This window comes from Panicum virgatum, chromosome 8N (genome assembly GCF_016808335.1).
Source record: "Panicum virgatum strain AP13 chromosome 8N, P.virgatum_v5, whole genome shotgun sequence".
Classification (NCBI taxonomy): Eukaryota; Viridiplantae; Streptophyta; class Magnoliopsida; order Poales; family Poaceae; genus Panicum; species Panicum virgatum.
Window position 1 is genome coordinate 7,768,152 of NC_053152.1, and position 10,191 is coordinate 7,778,342.

The following is a 10,191-nucleotide window of genomic DNA, read 5'->3' on the forward strand; positions in this document are numbered from 1 at the left end:
GGTTCTATAGAAGATTCATTAAAGACTTTTCACAAACCGCTAGACCCTTCACAAGACTGTTAGCTAAAGACGCGCCCTTAGAGTTCACCGACGAGTGCTTAAAAGCCTTTAACACTCTAAAAAAGGCACTCGTCTCAGCTCCGATCATCCAACCTCCATATTGGAGCCTTCCCTTCGAGATAATGTGTGATGCCAGTGACTTTGCTGTTGGGGCGGTCTTAGGCCAAACCAAAGATAAAAAGCATCATGCAATTGCTTATGCTAGCAAGACGCAAATAGGAGCCCAACTAAATTATGCAACCACAGAAAAGGAGCTCCTGGCAGTTGTCTTTGCTATAGACAAGTTTAGGTCTTATTTGGTTGGAGCAAAGGTCATTGTTTATACTGATCATGCAGCTTTAAAATACTTGCTCACCAAGAAAGATGCTAAACCACGCTTAATAAGATGGATCCTCTTACTCCAAGAATTTGACCTTGAAATAAAAGATAAAAAAGGAGTAGAGAATACTGTTGCAGACCATCTATCACGTATGCAGGTTACTAACTTGCAGGAACCACCGATAAATGACTTTCTACGCGATGACATGCTACTAAAGGTGACGAACTCTACCCCATGGTATGCAAATATTGTGAACTTTATGGTTGCAGGATATGTGCCACTTGGGGAGAACAAGAAAAAGCTGATCTATGAGAGCCATCGACACCTTTGGGACGATCCATACCTATACAGGGTATGCTCAGATGGTCTGCTAAGACGATGCGTACCCGCAGCAGAAGCCATACAAATCATCGAGAAATGCCACACTGCAGCATATGGAGGCCACTATGGAGCATTCAGAACTCAAGCAAAAATCTGGCAGAGTGGTTTCTTCTGGCCGACAATGTATGAAGATACCAGAGAGTTCATTCGAAGGTGTCGCAGATGCCAGATGCATGGTGGCATAACAACTCACAATGCAATGCCCCTCACAAACAATCTTCAAGTCGAACTTTTCGATGTTTGGGGCATTGACTTCATGGGATCATTCCCAAAGTCCCAGGATTGCGAGTACATACTGATGGCAGTAGAGTACGTATCCAAGTGGGTGGAAGCATTACCATGCAGAGCTGCTGACGCCAAACACGCCAGAAAGATGTTCCAAGAAATCATCTTCCCGCGGTTTGGAACTCCAAGAATGGTCATAAGTGACGGAGGGTCACACTTCATTGACAAGACCTTCCGAAACTACCTCAGGGAGTTAGGAGCTAAGCACAACATTGCCACTCCATACTACCCACAAACCAATGGTCAAGCAGAGACATCCACCAAACAAATCAAAAATAACCTGCAGAAGACCGTCAACGAGATGGGGAAGGGCTGGAAAAGTAAGTTGCCTGATGCACTCTGGGAATAAAGGACAGCATACAAGACCCCCATCGGAATGTCCCCATTTCAGCTTGTGTATGGCAAAACATGCCATCTACTAGTGGAGCTAGAGCACAGGGCCCACTGGGCCATCCGGCAATGGAACATGGATTTAAAGCAAGCTGGAATGATCCGACAGATCAAACTGCCAGAGTGTTGGTATTTTATAATGTCACGAATAAAATCCGCAAGCGCACGGATACTGATGTAGCTTTCACCCAAGAGTATTCCAGGGTATCGTATCCACTAGGGAATGTGAGTACAGTACCTACGGGTTCAGGCTGTCCAGGGACACACACACCAGTGTAGGAGGATAGAAAAGAGAGGACTTTCTAAGATCTAGAATCTATGTTTAGAAGAAGAGATCACGTTGCCATTATACTTCGAGCTAAACTCTAATTCTAAATAAGCAAAGAAAGTCTCGAACACTTACAACCGAATAAGCATCCGTCGAGGTACAAGCGGAGAAGAGCGTCGACAAGCCTGGCACATCCCCCGACTATCTCCCTCACTCTCGTAGAGGTACAATTTGGAGAAGAGCACCGTTGCCGGCACCCCTCCTGAGTACCTCTACTCCTAAACTCCCTAAGACAACTCTCACTCAAGTGAGAACTCAAGAGAAGAGATGGTGTGGTGTGTGGTGTGTTGTGTGTGTGAGTGTGTTGTGTGTGTTGTGTGGTGTGTTGTGTTCTCACCCCTCCCCTTGTATTTATAGGAGGGAGCCACCAGCCTCTTGCCCGAGAAATGAGCCAAACCACCATTGGGGACCGACCACACCTCGCCATGTGTCATCTGAGAGGCGGTGGGGCCCGTGGGCCGCTACCACTTGGTCGGGCGACCATGTTGGTCGGTCGACCGTGGGCTGGTCCAGTTTTTGGTCAAGTGGCTGCTAGGTGGACCCCCATGTGATATACATGTGCAAGGGCCTGTCTTGAGGTGGTTTGGTAGCTCTGGTAGGCCCGTAGATCCTCGTGAATGCGTCTGATTCGTTGAGAACTTGTTGCTTCGGATCAACAATGTGTCACCTTGCTTTTGGGGCTGCGTTCTCCTCTCATTTCCAAGCATAAGCAACCTGCACATAAATGTATACCAACACTATGTGGAATTTGTTAGTAATAACTTCTACCACTAGTGTTGACGCTCGTCTTTCATATGCTCATGCAGGAGCTGATGGCTTGCTCTGATGGTCGGGTTTATATCTTGACACTTGAAGCCTGTTTTACCTGTATTTCTGCCTGAATTCCAATGTATTAATATTTCTAAGAGGAAACACGGAATTGGCTCTTTCTGAATAACATATGTAGGTATGAGACTTTATTCTCATGATTTCAGGCTCCAAGTGAACCTTGAAATGAGACGTTAACGAGCGTCAACAAGATCTCTGACACTTAGTTCTTTGCTCGTCCTCGAGTAAAGGCAAGAACTAAGGCAGACCCGACTTCATATGATATGACACATGCATACAGATTATTCTAGGCCTTACCTCTGCCTGTTAATTTTGATGTGTCTACCATGAATTGTTTGGGAAGTTGAAGAGCGGAACGGTGTTGACTTCAGTCTCCTCCACTTTCCTGCCATATGTCTGGGGTTTTGGAAATATTTTTGCAAAGACCAATCATAGCTTTACTTCTCCATAGGATCTCTCATGTCGCTCATTGTGTAAATATATCCTCACCAAGGCATTGCCTCTTTTCACCCTACTTCTAAAGATGGCCTATGTGGAGCACAAGGTAGGGGAAATGGTAGCATGCACTTGTGTCACATATATTGCAAAATCAAACAAAGGATCCATGGAGATGACAAATCAAACATGTTGATCAAGATTGTGCACATGTGTGGAAGGTGGATGGTGGAAATGGAATACTCCTTTTTATGAATCTCTCTCCCTTTTATTTGGATAACATGAGGACATGGCAATATGACTATATTTATTTTTCTTTCTTGGACCTTCTGTGTCCAAAGTTTTTTTTTGGGTCATGCTTCTTGGGCATGCCATCTTTTCGATCTTTTCTTTTCTATAGCCCATGCCTCAATTGAAAGATACAAGAGAGAGAGAGGGAGATCATTAAACATGGAGTTTTATTTTGTGGATGGATGGAATATGGTAGCAAACATCCAGTGTAGAAGTTTAGCTTGTGGAGTGCACATGATCTTGATCAAGCAAGTATGAAATACATCTCACTAGGGTGACAAAGTTTGAAAAAACTCAATGCAACAACAAGGCACATATGTGTAAGATTTGTATCATGAAGGTCAGCATATGGCTTTGGTAGGACAAACACGTGGAGTTGTAAGGCTATGGAGGTTTTCTTTTGATAAAAATTTCCCAGATATATAAGCAGAGAAAGCAAGGATCCTTCCATCAAACCATATCTCACTAGTCAACAACTTAACAATTATGGGTTCCCTAATGATATGATTCACAAGCTCAGGTTTAGCAAAGAATAAAAAGTATGCAAGTAGATCATAGAGAAGCACTGAACCAGAGGATACCTTTTGAGTTTAATTTTAATGATTAAGCAATGACTTCCATTTAAACTCATAGGTTGAGGAGAGTGAGGGTTAGAGTGCGCAAACCGTCGCGATGAAGAACGAATGGTGGTGTTTAGGTTGGCCAAACCTTGCTAGCACCAACTCGTCTTGGCCTTTTGCATGTTGGTTCGTTTGGTGTTGTGCACGTGTTGTGGGAGATCTCGAGTGTATATTCATGAAAGTTCCGAGAGATCTCCCCCACACTTGTCCTTGTACCTGGTTCTTATTCAAAAACAAAAATGTGAAAACAAATTAATAGCTCTACCGGTTTTAAGAACCAGGGAGCTCCTAAAATTTATTTGAAACTAAATTTTAATCTCACCAAGATACTTACTCAAGCAAGGCTGAACTAAGATTACATTAACATGAGTATATTGTGCAACATTAATCCAAAACCTTGTCTTACCTTTCCATTTGAATTCAGCTCGATGACTCACCCAATTGGATTTGATTTTTCTGCAGGGGTTAGTCCATATATGCAACCAACATCTATACAAGTATTAACTCCAAGAACATCAATCAATCTAGACACGAGGTGTAGTTGACTGAAGAGGACATTTTAACCCAAATACCATGCTTGATTTAAAAAGCCTATGAATGTATGTTGAAATCATACATTCAAGCTAGAGCATACGAGAATAGATAAAGGGAGCACGAAGCATGATTGAGCATTATTCGAAGAGAGATAGGCATGAGTTTGTACCTGGTGATCCTCGGGCGACCTCCCGCAGGGCTATGTTTAATGTCAAAAGTAGGACACTGAGAGTACTTACCACGACATCTTGTTGATGGAGATAATATTGTCACTATGGCAACTTCTCTCATTTTTTTTCTATTATGGAGCAAGGAGCGAGGACGTACACCAATTCCAAAACAAGATATGAATTGAGAAAAGAGCTTACTTTGGGGTATGCGCAGACTTCAAGTGTATGCGCAGTCTTCACGGGTTTTGAGGCAATCGTTCCCCGAATGTCCATTGTTACCACAGACTTCGCACATGAAGTGCGAACCCATGGCGTAAACAGGAGCATGGATCAGTTGTTTGCTCCCTTCCTCCATCTTCTTAATTAGGAGGTCCAGCTTCGCGGCAATCATATCCATCTCTTTGATGGTATCCATGCCTTTTGTACGGGGTTGGAGTCATTCATCGCTCCAACCCTGATTGGAGACCATCTTCTCGACCAATGCTTTGGATTTGGCTATGGTCAGGTCGAGGAGGGCTCTTCCAGCAGCGGCATCAATATTGGCTCGAGATGTCATTGTGAGCCCGTTGTAGAAGCTTTGTAGGATGAGCCATTCGTCCATGCCGTGATGAGGACAGGCCAGGATGTATTCCTGCAGCCTTTCCCAAGCTTCTGGGATGGATTCCATCCCCGTCTGCTGGAAACTTGATATTTTCCCGCGCAGAGCATTTGTTTTGTCCAGCGGGAAGAATTTTGAGAGGAACGCCTTGGAGCATTTAGCCCAGGTGTCGATGTCCTTTTCTTTATAAAACCACTATTTTGCCTTCCCAAGGAGGGAAAAGGGAAACAAACGAAGCTTGACAACGTCGGCGGCGACACCCCGTATGACAACGGTGTCGCAGAGCTCCAGAAAATTCTACAAATGTGCATTTGCGTCCTCATTTGGCTTGCCACAGAATGGGCTGGCCTGCACTATGTTGATGAAGCTTGATTTGAGCTCGAAGTTCACATCCCCGACATTGATGTTGGGGCCAGTGGCCACATTGTCGGTGGAGGGGACGGAGAACTCACGGAGAGCCTTTTCAGCCATAGCCTCAAGAACGAGTTGTGCTTCCGAAATGGGTTCCTGTGCCGGGAGGATAGTGAGAGGAGGAACGACACGAGGTCGTGCCCTTCTCACAAACCTCTCTGGATTGTCTGTGTAATTTTCCGGTAGGGAGAAACCGGTCATACACTACCCCTGTCTTCTTTCAAATCAAAAATAAAAGAAGACATAAAGTGACATTAGCCTGAAAGAGTAAAGACTATATCCTGAGTACAAGGTCTAAGTTAATATCAGCACAATATCTTTGTTCACATGCCATCCCCGGCAACGGCGCTAGAAATGCTTGTCGACATTTCTTAGCGCAATCACTAGGAATGGTTAATCCTTAGCAACAGTGCCAGAAATGCCTATTGGCAGTCCTTAGTGCAATCACTAGAAATGAGGGCACCGAACCCATCCTAGCAACTGCACCCAAGGGGTGCCACTCTCGTGGTATAATCAATACGATTACAGAAGGATCCGCAAGCGCACGGATGTACCGTTGTAGCATTTCACCCGGAGAGTAAGGGTATTGTCATTTATTTGTGTCCCAAAGGACGGCAGTGGCAAAGGTATTGTACTCAACATTATCCATGACATTGTGCCTCAAGCAATAGGCAAGACTCTAATAGGGGTAAGTACAGATAAAGAATAAGCAAGGGTAACGCGACACAGCACACATCCACACTCCAAGAGGAAGGAATAAAGGAGACAAACTAAAAAATAATGGACTACTCTATCCTACGTCAAGTCAGCTGGAGCTTAGGTTAGGTTAGGTGTCCTAGTGCTTCTATACAAAGCTGGGGTCATGTTAGATCATGGTTAGGACTGCAGGTGCCAGGAAAATGGGATAGCGGGGAGAAGGTCCCGTACCGGAGTACATCCAGTCTTGTTACCTCTTTGCAGAAACTCCTACACCGAACCCGAATGTCGGGGAGTATGCTAAACGCAACACCGCTGTTATACCGGAAGGACAGGGCTGTCACCATCTGCCGTCTACCCCAGTCACACCGTGGAGCACATTCATATTCGAAGGATCCCGCATACCCGAGCACCACGCTCATCTATGAAGTCACTACTCTAGTGCCCCCAGGTCTCCCACCCTTCGGATGGACGAGTAAAACAATAGAGCAAGCCCGAAAGCACAACGAACCTCTATCCGTACCCGGATCATCTGGCCTAACCAAGACCGTAGCATAACTTATGAATGAAATAAGCATGGATTGATAAACTATCAAGATAGTAAAGCAACCATGGCAAAACTCTATATTATGAATAGAAGTCTGACAAGTCGGATACAAAGCCATACCAGGAGCTGAGGATTGCTTAACGACCCCGAGGACGACTTGCTCGCTAAAGAGAACTAGCCTAGCTCCACTACCTAGCTAAGAGAGCAAGAGAGAGGAGAGCCTTCTTGGAGAGAATGGAATGAAGTGTGTGTGTGTTGAGAGGGGTGAGAGGGGGCCCTATTTATACTAGTGGAGGTCGGTTCCCGCCAAATGCACGTATGGAAGGTGATCAGGAGACTTGGGGGCGACTCCTCCTCGAAATGCACTTGGACGGGAGGCCCGCCAGGTTCGGCCGACCTAGGGGGTTGGTCGGCCCCACCTGTCCGCCTCTCGTCCTTATCCTTCTCTGGCAGGCTGACATGTGGGCCCTGATATCTTTCCTTGTATGCATTATGCGTGGCGCGCCCGTTTGCTCTGCCAGATGGGCCCTCTTTGTAAGTGGGTGACGCCGGATATGATATTCTGCGTAGTTGTATGGCGTCTGCTGTATGTTTTCATCTTATTCCGCTCTTGCTCATTTGAAATGTAGAAAACTCGAAAATAAATGTGGAGCGAGGTTAGTGATACAAATATGCGAGTAAGGCATGTAGTTTTCCTTTATTATTGAGTATAGTTGACGGCTGAAAATGGCACTTAAGCACCGTCAACAGGGTTGAGGTAGCAATAAAGAAAAGGAAAAAAAATTTGAGGACGACTGAGTTTGAAGATAATGTAGCTGCCGTTCCCCGGCAACGGCGCTAGAAAGCTTGTTGGTATTTTGTAACGTCACGAATAAAATCCGTAAGCGCACGGATACCGCTGTAGCTTTCACCCAAGAGTATTCCAGTGTATCGTATCCACTAGGGAATGTGAGTACACTACCTACGGGTTCAGGCTGTCCAAGGACACACACACACACTGGTGTAGGAGGTTTGGAAAGAGAGGACTTTCTAAGATCTAGAATCTATGTTTAGAAGAAGAGATCACGTCGCTGTTATACTTCGAGCTAAACGTATCGACCGGCTTATACAAGCCGATAGTTCCAATATGATGTTGTATCTAATATTCGAACATGGAGGATTACTAAAAGGCTCAAACAGGGCTGTCACCACCTGCCGGCTACCTCTACAAATCGTGGGACTATCAGACAATTGAGTGGTATAGTCCAGCCAAGACACCACATCTACGCCTTTCCCTACTAACTCTAGAGGCGATCAGGGTTATCCTTTTCTATCCGGAGCCCACTCTAGAGTCAAATGCTACTCGCTAGCATACACATCAACTAATATAAGGCAGAGATGATAACTTGCGATCTAAACTCTAATTCTAAATAAGCAAAGAAAGTCTCGAACACTTACAACCGAATAAGCATCCGTCGAGGTACAAGCGGAGAAGAGCGCCGACAAGCCCGGCACATCCCCCGACTATCTCCCTCACTCTCGTAGAGGTACAATTTGGAGAAGAGCGCCGTTGTCGGCGCCCCTCCTGAGTACCTCTACTCCTAAACTCCTTAAGACTACTCTCACTCAAGTGAGAACTCAAGAGAGGAGATGGTGTGTGTTGTGTGGTGTGTGGTGTGTGGTGTGAGTTTGTTTATTCTCACCCCCTCCCCTTGTATTTATAGGAGGGAGCCACTAGCCTCTTGCCTGAGAAATGAGCCAAACCGCCATTGGGGACCGACCACACCTCGCCACATGTCTTCTGAGAGGCGGTGGGGCCTGTGGGCCGTCGCAACTGGGTCGAGCGACCTGGAGGTCGGCCGACCGTGGGATGGGTTTGTTTGGCCCAGTTTTCGGTCAGGTGGCTGCTAGGTGGACCCCCATGTGATATACATGTGCAAGGGCCTGTCTTGAGGTGGTTTGGTAGGTCTGGTAGGCCCGTAGATCCTTGTGAACGTGTCTGATTCGTCGAGAACTTGTTGCTTCGGATCAACGACGTGTCACCTTGCTTTTGGGGCTGCGTTCTCTTCTCATTTCGAAACATAAGCAACCTGCACATAAATGTACACCAACAATCTGTGGAATTTGTTAGTAATAACTCCTACCACTAGTGTTGACGCTCGTCCTTTATATGCTCATGCAGGAGCTGGTAGCCTGCTCTGATGGTCGGGTTTGTATCTTGACGCATGAAACCTGTTTTACCTGCATTTCTGGCCAAATTCCAGTGTAGTAATAATTTTAAGAGAAAACGTGGAATTTACTCTTTCTGAATAACATAGGCAGGTATGAGACTTTATTCTCATGATTTCAGGCTCCAAGTGAACCTTGAAATGAGACGTTAGTGAGCGTCAACAGGTAGCAGCTGGGAGGACAACGAGCAAGATAAGACTCCTGATACACTTCTGAACTATCGAGCTAGCCTCTCTAGATCAGACTAAACACCTAACTAGTTCTCGGGAAAGAAGAGCTTACTTCGACGGCTGGAAGAGGAAGGACTTCAGAAAGGGATGAGAGGGGAGTCCAACGGCAACCTGCACTATTGCTATGAAAACACCCAAACGTGGTGGACTACAAAGGACGGGTAGGGCTGTCACCACCTACCGACTACCACAACGGTTCCGAGGGGGGGTGGAACACACTTTCTAGCTAACACTAAGGTCAGACATCACGTCTGCACTCGGTGTTAGGATTTCTCTCGAGGCCTTCGAGAGAAATCCCCCTCAACCTAGAGGACTAACTTGAGACACTCTAGTCCGGGCGAGAAAACCCATAAGATAAGATCCCGATCACTTAGAAAGATAAATTAGCCTAAGCTAAAGGAAAACTTCCACGCTCGAGCTGGACACTCAGACTCGAGTAAATAAAAGACAGCGGAAAGTAAAGTTGACTCAGAAAAGTAGAGAAGATAACTTATATTGATAATGTCAAAAGAAAGATACAAGAGCTATACCAGATTTCCGACGACTCCGGAATCCCGAGCAAGTTTGACTCGACTCTAACACCCAAGCTACTAACCTACTCTAGAAAGTACAAGTGAAGAGAGAAGAGCTCCAATGGTATGTGTTACAAGTGATGGATGGGTTCTCTATTTATAGGCTTCCAAGGTCGGTTCCTGGCCGGTACTGCAGTTGGCGTCAGTTGTAAGCAGGTAAGGCGGTTGAGCTTAACTTCCACGCCAAGACTTAGCCTGAGGGGCTTCCAAGTGGTACCGGCCGGCCTCCCCTAGACCGGCCGGCCTGGGGATCCTGCCACGTGGCCACCGACTTTTGGATAGTGGCTC

At 45.9% G+C, this 10,191-nt stretch overlaps 1 non-coding gene across 1 annotated transcript; it reads left to right on the forward strand.

Moving 5' to 3' along the window:
• The first annotated feature begins 5,240 nt into the window (after positions 1 to 5,240).
• LOC120687002 lies at positions 5,241 to 5,349 on the forward strand. The gene has a single exon (XR_005680507.1). It is a non-coding gene; the product is annotated as a small nucleolar RNA R71 (small nucleolar RNA).
• The last annotated feature ends 4,842 nt before the right edge of the window (positions 5,350 to 10,191 follow it).